This window comes from Pan paniscus, chromosome 7 (genome assembly GCF_029289425.2).
Source record: "Pan paniscus chromosome 7, NHGRI_mPanPan1-v2.0_pri, whole genome shotgun sequence".
Taxonomy (NCBI): Eukaryota; Metazoa; Chordata; class Mammalia; order Primates; family Hominidae; genus Pan; species Pan paniscus.
Window position 1 is genome coordinate 47483284 of NC_073256.2, and position 16945 is coordinate 47500228.

Sequence of the window (16945 nt, forward strand, 5' to 3'; positions counted from 1 at the left end):
AAAATAGAATATATATATAAAGTGCTCTTGCTATTCTTATTTAATGTATCATCATCACCATTGTTATTATACATAGTTGGTCCTTAATAGTTCCTCCCCTTGAAAAATGCTAAGTATGAAAAGATGTCTCTTTTTCACAATACTAACTGTAATTATCTCCTAAGGGAAGCGTAAAATTTTTTTATGTTTCAGTAGATGTATAAACTCCAGTTTATTTTAACCCTCTGATTCTTGACTGTAGGAATCAAACATGGGTGTAATCACATTTTTTTTCTCAGAAGAACTGCTCACACTGTTACACTCTAGTTTTATGCCAGACCAGTCCCTTTCACCAGTATTACTTTTATGAGCAATTAAAATATAGAACTAATAATAATATCATTTATGAAGTAATATAACATTATAAATATATACTATGTATTATACATTTAAACTATAATAATAATAAAACTGGTCATTAGAGTACTTTTTGCCTAGAAATTTCCTCCATGTACTTTTTTAATTGTGGTGAGATTCAGCTGTACTCTAAAACATGTAATTATCCACTGTGAGAAATGAAAGATAGTTAAGTGGTTCCCAAGAACATATTAGGCACTTTGAGCTAACATGAGAATGATTTCATGTCAAATGAGATGAACTCTATGGCTTCACAAATCCACTTGTCTTTGGCACAGGGAAAATGAATCTTTTTAATATCTGAGAGTTAGGTTATAGAGATTCATCCATTATAAATTTAAACTTATTATATTACACAGGTTAAGAATATTTTTTCCATCAAGGGCCACTGAACCAGAGGGTTAAAAAAAAAAAAAAAAACAGCACCCAAGGCCACTTTCAAAGAGTTGTGCTGAGGGTTTTGGGGTCAGGAAAGATTAAAAAAAAAATGTTCATTCTACTTTTAATATAAAAACAGGAATATAGAATTTTGTTCAATTAATACAATTAAAGTACAATATTGTTCTTCATTTTAGGTGGTACAGGATATAAGATGGTAGTATTGAAAAGAGTGAAAGAAAAAAATCAGCTGTCATCATCTTTCTGTATGTATATTTTTCAGTTGTCAGTGTACCACCTTTCCAGTCAGCCAGACCGGAAGGAAGATGTGAGATTGCTAGTGAGGTTGGCATAGCTGGGATGGAAAAAGAGACTTATAAACTGGTTCCTAGTGGTTTTGAAGTGGGTGTCAGCATTTCTGTACAGATGTCCTAAATCTTTTGGGTTGTAGTAATAAGTTGTTTGTTATTCATAGTCATTGAAATTCTGTTTTTCTCATTATCAGTTAATGTTTATTCCTAATCTCTGTTACTTTATGCCACCCTAAAGGAAAATTATTCTTATGTGTACAACATTATTATCTCATAAGAGTACTTGCTATAGGCCAGATAGATTCATAACCCAAAGACCTCCAATTCCTTGGATGAGTTTCTGTATGACATGGAATTCTTTCATCATGGCTCTGAAATTTTTGTTCTTCCATTAAAAAAGTCCTTTTTGTTTATGAAAATAGAGTGCAACCCAACACATTTTCTTCAATACAATCTTGGGAAGTATTCTTAGTACCTACTGGTGTTGCCAGAATACTAACCTTGAGACTAGAGATCTCATCTTTGTATCTTCCATAATATTTTGCACAAAGTGGAGGTTTAATCTCAAAGGCAAGACTATTATTTTATCATTTAGAGTCCCCCTGTGTTAGAAAAGGAAGAGAAGAATAAACATGGCCAAGAACAGCATAGACCTAGAAAATGTGATCGATCATCAAAGTTTTCTTGAAGGTAATTTATGGGAGAAAACTGAAAAATAACTTTAAAAATTAGAAAGTTTTGAAGGTGAAGCATGTGTCTGCCATCTATTCATTTTTGTCCCTCTGTATATTATGCTACTTAGTTTTTTCTCCCTTATCCATAATTTTTTTTATACTTCAGTTATTAGGTGTCATCACAGATCCCTCATTGAATCTCCGTCTGTCATTTTCTCTTTTTGATTGCCTCAGGAGACCTCTTGCTCATGACCTTTATTAATTTAAGCCAGGATAACAGGCTTTTGTTTCAATTTGTCATACTAGAGTTCTTATATGTCTGGTATTGCAAGCCTCCTCAGTTCTCCACGTTTCAGATAACAGACTTTGATAACTTTTCCACACCATGTTGGTCAGGAATCTATATGTTAAAAACAAAGAGCAGTGTTGAAATGTGACTTTGCACAAGTAAACCTACCTCAGCTAGTTTTATCTGCAAAATCGAGAAAATTAATATCTGCTCTTGCAATGTAATAGAATTTGTTGTGAGTATAAAATTAAAGATTTGTAAGCTGCAAGACCTCTGCAATTTTCAGGTATTATGGGAATGATATTTCTAGAAATAAGTGCCACTTAGGAAGGGCTGCAGTAAAATAAAATATTCACACTCATATGAAGCAGCAAGGGGTATCTTTTTTTTGTTATTTTTAGTTTTTTAAGAGACAGGGTCTTGCTCATTAGCTTAGACTGGAATACAGTGGCACGATCATAGAATCATAGTTCACTGCAGTCCCAAACTCCTGGGCTCAGGTGATCCTCCAGCTTCAGCCTTAAGAGTAGCTAGGATTACAGGCGCACACCACCACTCCTGGCAATTTTTTTTTTTTTTTTTTTTTTTGGTAGAGACAGGGTCTCGCTATGTTGCTTCAGCTGGTCTTGAACTCCTGGCCTCAAGTGATCCTTTCTGCTTTGGCCTCCCAGAGTGTTGGAATTACAGGCATGAGCCACCTCACCTGGCCAGGGATATCTTTTCATTCACTTCATTTCTTTATCTGGAGTAGTAGCCTTTTTCTATCTGTGGAAATTCAATTCACCCCAAAAAGCCTAGGGCAGATGGCACCACCTTCATAAATTCTTCCTTTCTAAATTAAAAATGATGGGGGCTCAGGCCTGCAATCCCAGCATTTTGGGAGGCCAAGGTGGGAGGATTGTTTGAGGCTGGGAGTTTCAGACCAACCTGGGCAAGAAAGCAAGACTTTGTCTCTTTAAAAAAACAAAAGAAGCCAGGCGTGGTGGCTCACGCCTGTAATCCCAGCCCTTTGGAAGGCTGAGGTGGGCGGATCACCTGAGGTCAAGAGTTCCACACCAGCCTGACCAACATGGTGAAATCTCATCTCTACTAAATACAAAAAATTAGCTGGGCATGGTGGCATGTGCCTGTAATCCCAGCTACTCGGGAGGCTGAGGCAGGAGAATTGCTTGAACCTGGGAGGCAGAGGTTGCGGTGAGCTGAGATTGCACCATTGCACTCCAGCCTGGGCAACAAGAGCAAAACTCCGTCTCTGAAAAAAAAAAAAGAAAAAAGGAAAGAACAAAACATGATATCACCCTCTAGAATGCAGATAATTCAGCAGCTTTTGAATGGATGTAGCAGTTCTTCTATTTTTGCATTGTTTTCAGTCACCCTCTAGTCCTGAGTGAAACATCTTTGATGCTCTGAAATAGTCATTGGAATAGGGCAGGAGTCACTGAAACCTTGCTTTGTTTTTTGTTTAGTTTAGTTTTTGTTTTTGTTTTTTGAGATGGAGTCTTGCTCTTGTCGCCCAGACTGGAGTGCAGTGGTGCCATCTCGGCTCACTGCAATCTCCGCCCCCCTAGGTTCAAGTAATTCTCCTGCCTTAGCCTCCCGATTAGCTGGGACTACAGGCACCCACCACCACGCCTGACTAATATTTGTGTTTTTAGTAGAGACGAGGTTTCACTATGTTGGCCAGGCTGGTCTCGAACTCCTGGCCTCTGGTGATCCACCCGCCTCGGCCTCCTGAAGTGCTGGGGTTACATGCGTCAGCCACCGTGCCCGGCCGAGGAGCTTGTTAAAAAACACCAGCCCTAACCTCACACTCTGATTGCAGTAAGTTGGGGATCAGGCAGTGTCAAACAGGCTGCTTTTTAAAAAATCTCTTGTATTTTGGCCCTTCCCATAGTAGGTCTTTTACGCATGATGTTCCCTTTGCTTCTTTGTCTATATAATGTCTGCCCTTCAGATCTGAGCTTTATCTTTTTTAAAAAAAATTGTTTTAGATTTTTTTTGTATTTTTTTTGTTTGGAAACAGAGTGCAATGGTGCTATCTCGGCTCACCGCATCCTCCATCTCCTGGGTTCAAGCAGTTCTCCTGCCTCAGCCTCCTGATAGCTAGGATTACATTCATGTGCCACCACACCTGGTTAATTTTGTATTTTTAGTAGAAACGGGGTTTCCCCATGTTGGTCAGGCTGGTCTTGAACTCTCAACCTCAGGTGATCCGCCTGCCTCGGCCTCCCAAAGTGCTGGGATTACAGGCATGAGCCACCGCACCTGGCCTGTTTTAGATTTTTTTTAAAAGACTAGTTAATGAGCTTTATCATTAGTTCCTAAGGTGAATCCTTTCCCAACCTCTCTGACAAAGTCAACTCTCCCACATTATATGCTCTCATAGCACTCAATACCCCATTAGAATGTTTATCCCAAGTGCAACTTTGCATTTATTTGTATTGTTATTTATGTAATGACTCTCACTACACTGTAAGCTTCCTAAGGGTAGAAATATGTATGTTCTTTTTCTCTGTTATATTCCTAATGACTAAAATAGTTCTTGGAACACAGTTGTTGCATAATAAATATTGAGTGGGTGGAGGAATAATGGTTCGCAGACATCTTTTGGACAAGCAATGGACCAGGAGTTCTGGACCCTTGCATTCTGTCTCTGGCTTCCAACTGATACGTAATTTATCTCTTAACTTTTCTCTGTCTCTTTTAGTATTGTAAAACTGAATGAAACCTGCCCTACCTACTTAACAGGTCATTGTGAGCATCAAATGAGAAATGTGAAGGTACTTTGAAAAGTATAAAGGTTCTATTCACATATAAAATTACGTTAAATAGCTCCTGATTTAAGTGGAAGGCACTGTAGTGGATACAAAGTATAATACTAATACATGGATCATGTTATTGTTATTTATTCTATAACCTATAGGAGTTGTATTTCAAGATGGAGTTTAGTTTCTAATTCTTTTATATTTTACTTTTTGCTTATCTTAGAAATTATCTTACTATTCATTGTTTAGAGTAGTGAATATTATTTATTTCCCCTTGTGAAAAGCATGTAAACAAAAATTACCTAAGGCTAGTCCTCATATTTTTTTCTTTTCTATGGTTCAGAAAGCTCTATGGTTTCAGCACAAACTATCTTTTACAAATGGCTCATCTGTGTATTTATAAATATTTTGTGCTGTGGGGCATAAAGAGATTGTATATGTTAACTCTGGATAAAATGGAATAGGAAAACATCAGTTAGATAAATTGAATTGAAATAAATACTTTATTGTATTTTGGGAACAGGGCAAGATGTCCTCAATTTAAAAAACAAAATAACTCTATATTGGGTCATTACATAATTTTCTACCACTAGGTTATTAAAATATATTTATGTTTTCCCCCTATTTTCTGTTTCCAAATCTTACCTTTACTTTTTTATTTTTCTAATTTTTCTTCTTTTTAACTTCAACAATCTGGGTTGCAGAGGAAGAAAACCTGGCACTTAATCAAGAACATGATCTCATTGCTTTCAATGGCTTAGAAAAGAAACATTTTAAAGCAGTTGAAAGATTTCACTTTAGAAAGTAGGTACTGCATAACTAAGTGTGTTGGTTCCCAGCAGAGCCTTGAGTAACCTCTTTCCAGCCATCCTCATGTTTTTTCTGTTCTACTTCCTGTTCAGTGAGCAGTAGCCTAAGTTTAAAAAAAAATTCAGTAAGAATTTCCTTTGGCGCTCTTGCCAGAGTATTGTTTTCTGTTCTTTAACTTCTCTACATATTACTGTTATATTTTTATCGATTCATTGCTTCTAGGCTTCATTACCTATAGACAGAGATGGAGAATAACTTTTAGTTTCCTCTTGCTTACACAACCCCCCCAGCCCTTTCAGAGTCCTCTTCAGTATTTCTAGGAGCCCTTGAATGGAATGTGACACGTGTTCAAGAAGAGAAACAATACTCTTTCCTTACAGCCTCCTTGGGAAGTCCATCCGCCCTCAGGCCACCCCAGTGTGGTACCTATCAATGCCACTGCTACTGGGTCCTCTGTGAGGGATAGTAGCAGTGTGAGAAATGCTGTCTATAGTGCTTCAGAGCTGCCAGTCTTCAGGGTGCCCCGGAGGTGCCAGGCTGAATTAGACCAGTTCAAGGAGCCAGATGGAAAAAGACACCATGCCATTTATTCCATTGTCCGTAGTTCAGCGCAGTCTCCTTCTGCTCACCCCTTCACCCCCTCTAGGTTCTTGCTGAAATCTCCAGCATCCTTGAACAAGGCAAAATAGCATATATGTGGAGGGAGGGGGTCATTGCCACACCAGTTCTAGTAGTTACTTAATTTCTTAGTCATATTTGGAATCAGCTCAGCCAACTTGTTACATTTTTAAAACATAATTTTTACCTGCTACAGAATTCAAAAAGTACAAAAATGTATCCAGGGAACAGTCTCCTTACTGCCCTCATCCCTAGTATTAAGTTCTCCTCCTTGAGGGAATTACTACTACCAGTTTCTTTTGTATCCTTCCAGAAATATTTCATGCATGTGTAAAAACAAATCTATATATAGTTATTTATATTGTTCCCTACTTTCCTCCTCCTGCTGCTCCTTCATAACTGACATGTGTATATTCAGCTCCTTGTTCTTTTCTCTCAGAGTCTGTTTCATATTAGCACATAACGAATTTTCTTATTTTTTTTAATAGTTGCATTGTATGGCTATACTATAACTTATTTATGTAGTCTCCTAATGGTGGCATTTAGGGTGTTTCTGATCTTTTGGTATTACAAATAATACTGCAAAGAATAATACTGAACATAAATTATTTTGCTTATGAGTGCATCTGTAGCATAAATCTCTACTACTGGAATTGCTAGGTTAAAAGTTGTTTGCATTGTAATTTGGATCCTGCTACCTTTTCAGTTACTAAACTCTGAGGGGCTTTGTTTGGCTTTTTGCCTTTCGTTTTGTCTCTGATTCCTAGCTTCTACTCTAGACTCCTGCTTTTTGTGAACCGCTTCTTCACCATCTGATTTTATTTGATGATTGATCAGGCAGTGCCCAGGCAATATGAATAAGTGGACCAGGTATAAGGAGAAAAAAATAGGTTGTTGTGTTTCACGCTGTAGGGGAGGTAAAATTTCTTCTGTGTCCGTTTAGGGTCTCTGGCTGGACCCAAGAATTAAACTGATGTAAGATAAATTAACAAGAGAAAAAGCATACAAATTGTATTCAATAATTTACATGTACATGGGAGCCCACACAAGAAAATGAAGACCCAAGGAAGCAGTGAGGACCAAAAGCTTATATACTGAGTGGACAAAGAGTAGTAAATTGTGAAAACATGACAAGGCAAAGGGATTTGGGCTAGAGCAGTTTGTCGTGGAAAACTGACTAGGCAGATAAGGGTTAGTTTAACAAGGTTTGTTTGTACAGATTTCTCGTCCTCAGCTCTCAGGCTCTGGTGATAAGAATGTCTTCCTTCCTCCTGGTACAGGGAGGGCACCTTTCACATGGAAATGTTATCTTCTGCTTTCAGGAAGGAAAGGAAGGTCAGAGTGCCTTCTTGTATCTGCTGTTTTTCTAGTGCCCTTAACTCAAGATAATCAATATGCCAAAGTGACGTATTTTGGGGTGGCATGCTCTGAACCCTGTTAACACTTTTCATAGAGACATAAGTATAAAGAATTATGTCTCTTTCATGGGACAAACCACAGTATAACCTTCAATGATAAATGAGAGTTGATACTTGGTGTCTAGAGATGGTGGGGTGACCACTGTCACTCTGCCCTGTGGTGAACTGAAAGGTGCATGTCCTGTATCAAGGGATTACATAAGGGATTACAAAGTCAGTGGTGACAGATGCTGCACTTCTTCTGTAAAAACAGAAGCCTCAGTATTTATATGCAGCCTCCCAACTTTTAAATACTGTGTAGGTCAAAATACGTCCACAGGATTGATCCAGCCCCATAAGCCAGGAGTTTCTGCCCTCTACTGTTGTACATACAGAGACACCTTCTTGGCTTGTTTCTCTAGCGCTGACTTTCTACATGTTCTAGTCTCTCATCATCTGCTACAGGCTAGATACTGCCCCTAGATGGTCCACTGATTTTTACAATATTCAGTTCTGCATATCATCATTGTCTGTCTTCTGAAATCTTTATTTGCAGTTTCCTTTACCCTTGATGTTTTTTAGTCACAACGTACAGAATCATGAGATTCGAATACTGCATTTATGTTCATTTAATCACCATATCCTATGAATCCAACAAGCATTTTTATTATTAAGTGTAGACTGTTAGAATTTTAGTAACTAGGAACAGAAAATACAGACATTTGTTATGTTCTCTTCATGATCTCTACCAAGATTCTTTCTAGAGTCTGGTCATTATTTGAAGGAGCAGGAGAGCATGATCATTGATACTGGTTAAGTATTATTAATAAAATAAAGCTTACCAAGAAAAGTTTTTCTGTCTGAAGTCATTCATGGCATCCTTTGAATGTGGTTTGTTCTGTGAGGTACTGGAAGAGGAATTAATAACTTGAGCTAAAGTCTCCAAACGTTGGATTACTATTCCCATTGGATCAAACATCTTAACCTAGTGGGTCTCCAGTACTACATCCTTATTTTATTTTTTAGAAATTCCCACTGGAGAGAGGTGTACAGTTGTCACTAATCATTTTTTCTCTTCCTCTTGTTGGACCTGTTTCCAATCCATCAAAAGTGATTACACAGCTATTAGGAAGAAAAAGGTAATTCCTTCAAGATGGTTAGAAACTACTGCTTTGATTCTTTTTCTCAAATGGTAATTTATTCATAATTAGAATAATTAAAAGGTTTGTTAGAGGCACTGTAAAAAAACTGAATTTTGGAAAGAAACTTGGGACAATGAGTCCCTGCAGTTGCTGGGGGAAAGCAAGCCTCATCCAAGCAGTTCTTGGCTGAGAGATACCTGCCTAGCTCTAGATTTCTGCGCATTTAGGAAACAACTTTCTCATCATAGTTTGATTCTGCAAACTCCCCCACTCAAAAGCAAGTGTTCTCAATAAGCCATTCCAATGTTGTTATTTTTGTTACAAATACTATTTTGTGTGACTTTACCGTCCTTAAGAGGTTTCCCTAAAGATATGATAGCTTTTAGAAAGGTTAATGCTTCAAACTTTCAAAGAGGCAAAAGTGCTAACATTTCTAGGTGCCTACTTTAGGAGCTTCTTCTACTGTATCTTTAGTTCTCATACTGATCCCTTGAGGAAGATATCATTGTCCACAATTTACAGAAGAGGAAATGAGGGCTTAACAAGATTAAGAAATTTGTGCAAGATCAAACTGCTAACAAGTGGTAGAACCTGAGGTCAAATACACAGCAGTCTTGCTTAAAATCTTATTCTTTGTGATCTCTTACTTTATCCAACTCCCAGTTTTTCATTTTAGGAAGGTTACTTTGTTAACTATGTATAACAAGAATAGGACTGAAGGTAGGGAGAGTGGTTGGAAACCATTGCATTAGTATAACAGAAAGAGAAGGTCTCAAGTAAGATAACAGTAGGACTGGAGAGAAGGTTATAAATAAAAGAACCTGCTAAGGAGGGCAGTTGGCACCACTTAGTGTAGGATTTTTGTATTTTGTTTTAGTTTATCATGTAAAGAATGAATTTTTCCAGCTGTGAATTTCAGTTTAAAATGATGACCTATCAATTATATTTTGAATTTATCTAATAACAGTATTTTGGGATATGACATAACATAAAGTATAAAGGCAGAATTTTAAGAGTCCATTATTCTCTGCCTTTCATGGGGAAAAGGTTTTTTTTTCCCACTTTTTGAAGTAACTTTAATAAGATACAATTCACATACCATACAATTTACCCATTTAAAGTATACAGGTCAAAGAATTTTACTATATTCACAGTTGTGTAACCATCATCAAATCCATAGGGCATATTCTTTTTTTTTTTTTTTTTTCCTTTATTGAGACGGAGTCTTGCTCTGTCACCCAGGCTGGAGTGCAATGGCACGATCTTGGCTCACTGCAACCTCCGCCTCCCAGGTTCAAGTGATTCTCCTGCCTCAGCCTCCCAAGTAGCTGGGATTACAGGTGCCCGCCACTATGCCCAGCTAATTTTCGTATTTTTAGTAGAGATGGGGTTTCACCAAGTTGGCCAGGCTGGTCTCGAGCTCCTGACCTCAGGTGATCCACCCGCTTCGGCTTCCCAAAGTGCTGGGATTACAGGTATGAGCCACCGTGCCCGGCCCATAGGGGATATTCTTAATACAATTGTGTTGCCCAGGCGTGGTGGGTGGCTCATGCCTGAAATCCTAGCACTTTGGGAGGCCAAGGTGGGCGGATCACTTGAGGTCAGGAGTTTGAAACCAGCCTGGCCAACATGGTGAAACCTCGTCTCTACTAAAAATACAAAATATTAGCCTGGCATGGTGGTGGATGCCTGTAATCCCAGCTACTTGGGAGCTTGAGACAGGAGAATCGCTTGAACCCGGGAGGTGGATGTTGCAGTGAGCTGACATGGTGCCATTGCACTCCAGCCTGGGGGACAGAGTGAGACTCCGTCTCAAAAAAATATATATATACACAATTGTGTTTGATATGTATTTTCAAATCTTTATTTTTATGTGTCTTAGCTCAGATAAAAAGAGCATGCGATATAAATTTAGCTCATTTAAAAATGCTGGTTAAAAATAACATAAAAGAATTTAAAGCCAATTTGAGTCTGGAAGTTATTCCAAAGATTGAAGAGGTCTTGCCACCTGTAGTTACATATAAATCCATAGTACAATGGGTACTTTGTGAGACCTCGTTATATTTGGTTGCATACAATAAATAACAAATATTAACACTGTATATTTGTATGGTACATTGTAGTTTATAATTATCATTATAGTTTGAGAACCCAGGAGCTCGTCAGTAGGTATCTGAGGAAAATAATTCAGGATAAGGGATTTAAAACATATGGATACTTTAGAAGATAAAATTGAGATAAACCCTTGTCATTTTGGAGTAGAATACATTATCTTGAGGAACATAAGAAAGAGAGAAAATGTGATGCTTATCTGTAGCCCAGGTTTTTAAAGACGGGTGTGTAAGAAAGATGTATGTTCCACAACTCAGATGGAGAGCGTTTTTTCATGAATTGAGGTAATTTTTATGTCTGTTAGCAAAGCAATATAAAATGTGAGGCCCTAAAATAACTCTCTATAGTAGACTCTGAGGAATGCAGAGAAATAAACTGTTGTCCTTGAGTTGCTTACAGTATCATGAGTATTGGGTAAAGGATAAGTTGGCTCTGTGGAATTTGTTAGACTTCAGCTTTTAGTTGTGAACCACTATCTGACTACCCACCTGGTTATTCTGAATTATATATTAGCATATCCTCCTGAGATGTGGAAAGTAAAACACTCCTCCACTTCTCTTGCAATTGAGAGCATATGAATTCTTTCATCCTCTGCCTTCTTTTCTTCCTTTCAGCACTCGCTACCTAGTAAATTGACTGATGATGCATCAAAGCTAGTTAGAAGAGTAGTTGATAATACTCTGAAGTACAATTTAGTGGATGCTGGGACTGTCTAAAAATAATGTCTCAAGTAACCTGTTGATATTATCAGAAATTCTACCGTTAGCAATTCATGCTAAATCTCTTGTTAAATTGGATTATCCCTACTAAGGCTGTTGACTTAATCCACGTTAGCTAAGATAATATTTCATATTTTTAATAGAAATTTTCTAATGTAGATTCTCCTTTGATCTGTCCCTCCTGCCCCCGCCCCTGATTTCATGTTCTCACGTTACTTTGTTCATACAGCTCTAACCATATTGTCTTCGTGCAGTTTCTTTGAAACTGATAGGCTGTGAGATCTTGATCTTGAATGCTTTGTCCCTCATATCTACATGGCTTGCTGCCTAATTTCATTTATTTATTTATTTATTTATTTGAGACAGGGTCTTGCTCCTTTGCCCAGACTGGAGTATAGTGGTGCAGATATGCTCACTACAGCCTCTATCTCCTGGGCTCAAGTGATCCTCCTTCCTTGGCCTCTCAAAGTGCTGGGATTGCAGGCTTGAGCCACTGTGCCAGGCCTAACCTAACCTTGTTTAAATCTTTATTAAGATTTTATTTTCTCAATAAGACTTTCTCTGAGCATTCTATTTAAATTCATTATCCTACCATCCACTGTCTCTATCTTCTTTCCCCACTTTTTGTTTCTCCATTGTACTTATCATGACCTGAAAATACATTTTTTCACCACAAGAATGTAACCTCCATGTGAGCAGGAATTTTGTTTTGTTCATTGCTGTATTTCCCAGTTACCCATGCAACAGGTGCTTAGTAAATATTTGCTGAGTGCATAAATGAATGTATACATGGGTCTCGCAGGATTGAGGCATAAAAGAAGTGCCTATGTAGAGAGGATACCATTTATCTCATGTTACAGGTTTTTTAAAGATGATATTCTGTGAAAATAATGTTTTAAAATTTTATTTTCTTCCCCTTCTACAGGAAATCCTTGTCTATGGCCAGCTATGGAGGGCTTCTGTTTGCGCATTTATAACAATTCTGAACTCTTAACAAAACCTTTGAATGACATGCATTTAGTAGATCTTGAGTTTCTGAATGTCTGGAATTTTTGCTTTTATTTATTGTGCAAATTAGTGTAAGCACTAACCTGGGAATCAGAGTTTCTGGCTCCTATAATCAGATTTTTTTTCATCTATAAATTGATGTGACTGGAAAACATGATTGTTAATATCAGTTCTAGCTTAATATAAGATTTTATTATTTACCTTATTCTAACTTAATGAAATCTCTTTCTCCAATTCTATAATATTTCCTTTATTAAGGGTTGGGAAACTTCTGGGGTAAGGGAAATGCAAAATAAGGATGAAGACATTAAATCTTCCAGAAACTCAAGACCACAAGTTTTTGCTCTAGTAATTGTTTATTATACTCTGCCTGCAAAGCAAAGAGAGTAGAGGTTTCAAAGCCACATGAATGTTTGAGTGATAAATCAGGGCATCTGTATTAGTTCTATGAGTAAACTTTAATTTTTTAACATGAAAATATTCCCGATATATGCCAGTAGGAATAGTTTTTGTTTGTTTTAGTCCAGGAGATAGTTTCCTTTTTTGAATAATAGTTACACAGACATTAAAATTATTTATGATGATGATAGGAGACTCTGCAACTCAGCTTTTTAAGTTTTCCTGTTGGAGTCAACTCTGGAGAGCTGTCATGGGCTAAGCAACATAGAGATGTTGATCTGGATTCTCAGTCTGGTATTTTTTAGCTACCTTGGTGGAGGGGTGGGGCACCTGCAGGCTTAACAGAGTTTGGCCTGCAAGGCACTGTGATGTAGATCATAAATCAGTGACAGGGTAGGGTGGTAACTCTTTCATCCTGAGAACACATATTATTTACCCGATTATCAAGAACAAAGCCTATTTATCTTTGTAACTTTAGCATTTTGGCTTGCAGTGGATACTTAATAAATTCTTATTAATTATCTTGGAAAATGTTCCAATTATGTTATTTTTAAATTTAGTATCACAGAATCTTTTGGTACTAATTTTTAGGACTGGAACCCTTAAGATGATCTTACTTAAATAAGACTTCAAAATGGGCATTTTCTTTCATTTCTTCACTAAGCAAAGATTTATTTACTGCTTGTTGCCAGCTCATTGGTAGCAGCTGAGGCTGCAGCAATTGATAAGAAACAATCCCTGCTCTTATGCTCACATTCTAGTAGGGAAAGACAGATAGGTATACAAATTATTGTAATACAGGATAACAGAAATATATGTGTGGTGCTGTACTAGCAGAGTTTTGTAAAGGTTATTTGCTGTCCTGAGGCCAGTAGAAAAGAAAGGGGAGGAGGGTATTCTGGTTCAGAAGGGCTAAGGGACCTGATTGGCTGGGGCAAGTAATTACTATGTGGGATGAGAGCAACAGAGGTTAGAGACTAGTTTGGGAATTCTTATGAGTTACTTTCACCAATATCATATATGAATTCCTTTGAAGTAGGCATATCCTAAGTGCTGTCAAGTTTATCTTCAATTATGATTAAATCATTAAATGTATTTCATCAAGTATTCAGCTCGGAATGCCAGTATGTATGTCTTTATGCCTTGACATTCTATTTTACCCAGGAGATATGGCATTGCATCATGAGAATTTTTCTTGTACTGTCAACCAGTACATAGTTTCCAAGTGGAATTATCTTAGAAGCCGTTTAAAAATATTCTTGGACCCCCACCTCTAGTTTAGATTCAGTAAGTCCAGAGTTGTCTGGGGATTCTATGCTTATAAAAGACTTACATGTGATTCTGATGTACAGCACAGTTTGGGAACAATTGCACTAAACTGACATGGAGAGAAAGTTCTACCTGCTGTAATACATTTGTACTGTAATTCAGTAAGAATGGAATAGGTTCACATGTAACTTAACAGTAATGACCCCATGGGAGTAGAGCACTCTGAGATTTCCCTAGAAGGGAATGCTAAGTGTAGTATATTGTAAACAGTGGCGGCTCCTTAGATATGTTTTGAATTTAAACGAATCTGAAGATCTGAAGTCAAACCACAGATTGTACAGTTACAACTCTGAAACAGTGAAGCCACAGGGGAAGTGACATTTAAACTGACTATGCTTGAAGGTGATCATGGTTGGAGTCAGTACGTTAGAGGCACAACTGTATAGAGGTAGAGATGGTAGCTCAGCTCCGACCTAGGGATAAGTATTCTCTGACATTTCCTAGCATAGTTCAACAGAGTTTACCAGTTACTCACTATTAATAATAGAGAAATATATATTTGTATTTCAGATGACATATTTTAGAATAGGAAAAAGTAGGGAACATAATTGAGATCAACAGTAAAAGCCACCATGTGTTTTAAAGTAATCAAGACCTATAATTCCTGTACTAGGCTATTATAGTAAATTCTAGACGGTATGTGGCAGTCATATGGCTTTTCTGATTACCTGTATTTATTGATAAAGCTCTAAGATCATATGGCAGTAGCCTGGAGCCTCTTGTCCAGAAGCCATAAAGAATGTGATGTTTTAACCTTTTCTATCTGTTCATGAGTTAGTTCAGCAAATATTTAGTGCGTGTTACGTTCCAGATAATATTTTGTTTATGTTTTTTGAGCAGAGTCTCACTCTGTCACCAGGCTGGAGTGCAGTGGCGCGTTCTCAGCTCACTGCACCCTCCACCTCCTGGGTTCAAGCGATTCTCCTACCTCAGCCTCCCAAGTAGCTGGAACTACAGGCGCATGCCACTACGCCCAGCTAATTTTTACATTTTTAGAAGAGACAGGGTTTCACCTTGTTGGCCAGGATGATCTCGATCTCTTGACCTCATGATCCGCCCACCTCAGCCTCCCAAAGTGCTGGGATTACAGGCGTGAGCCACTGCGCCTGGCCCAAATAATATTTTAGGAGCAGATATAGATAATAGACAAATAAAATCAATATATAATATGTCAAGTAGCAATGCCTGCTTAGAGGAAAAAGACAGTGAAAATAAGACTATTTTGTTTAACAACAACAACAACAACAAAAGCTGAGTTTAGGAAAAGGAAGCCTGGAAAAAAGAGAAGCTGGTGTGGTTGTATCATACATGTTTAATCAGTGCTTCTTGAATGAATGTGCAAAAGACACAGGTGTTATCTGCAAATTTAATATACAAAAAAATGACGTGGTGAAGAGAGAAAGTACTGAATATAATTTTAAAATATAGGCCCAGAGAATTAATAGTTTCCTTTCATTTTGCTCTGGTTAGGCTCTCTGCAGGAGTTTTGTGTTGAATTTGGGGAGCCACTTTTTAAGAGAAACTCTGACATGCATATCTGAAGAAGGCAGTCGAGATAATAAGAAAACCAGGCTGAGCGCGGTGGCTCCCACCTGTAATCCCAGCACTTTAGGAGGCCAAGGGAGGAGGAGCACTTGAGCCCGATCAGGAGTTTGAGACCAGCCTGGGCAACATAGTTGGATCCCTGTCTCTACAAAAATTTTTTTAAAAATCAGCTGGGCATTATGGCATGTGCCTGTAGTCCCAGCTACTCTGAAGGTTGAGGTGGGAGGATTGTTTGAGCCTGGAAGTTTGAGGTTGCAGTGAGCTCTGATGCCTGGGTGACAGAGTAAGACCCTATCTTAAAAAAAAAAAAAAAAAAGAAAAAGAAAAGAAAACGAGAAAACCATATCCAACTGGAATCAGGACTAGGAATATTTATTTATTTAGTTGTATTTTTGAGGCGGAGTCTCACTGTCACCCACGCTGGAGTGCAGTGGCATGATCTTGACTCACTGCAGCCACCACCTCCTGGGTTCAAGTGATCCTCCTGCCTCAGCCTCCTGAGTAGCTGGGATTACAGGCCCCCACCACCGCGTCCGGCTAATTTTTGTATTTTTGTTAAAGACGAGGTTTCACCATGTTAGCCAGGCTGGTCTCAAACTCCTGACCTCAAGCCATCCACCCGCCTGGGCCTCCCAAAGTGCTGGGATTACAGGCATTAGGCACCGTGCCCAGCCAGGACTAAGAATATTTAACATGGAGACTATTTGCAAAGATTATGCTGATTTTTAAAAAGGCTGACTTGTGGAAAAAAAAAATTTAATCTTTATCAGTCCAGCCAGACAAATAGGTTGAAGTTACAGGAAACAATTTTAGAAACTATAAAAGGAAGATCTTTATCAGTAAAACTCTCCAATAAGCTTTCTGGTCACTGGAAGTGTAGGAAAGGCTACACGAGTATCTATAGGTCTATCAGTTTTTGACAAGTACTGTATGTAATAATTCTTCTGGAATAAAAATATCCATGATATGTGATATATGTAACTTTAATCACAAATCATAATGATGCTTGACTTCTTGCACAGTGTTTATCACAAGTAAACATTTGCCCAGAGA

At 38.0% G+C, this 16945-nt stretch overlaps 1 protein-coding gene across 50 annotated transcripts in view; it reads left to right on the top strand.

The window, feature by feature from the left end:
- Positions 1-16945, top strand: part of HMBOX1 (homeobox containing 1) — a 177555-nt gene that overhangs the window by 48387 nt on the left and 112223 nt on the right. For 2 of the 50 annotated variants that reach the window (XM_055116410.2, XM_055116424.2), the window contains 2 exons: positions 972-1040; positions 4756-4828. The exons of the other annotated variants lie outside the window; for them this stretch is intronic. The gene's annotated coding sequence lies outside the window, so the exon portion shown is untranslated. The remainder of the gene's footprint in view (positions 1-971; positions 1041-4755; positions 4829-16945) is intronic. 50 annotated transcript variants of the gene reach the window in all.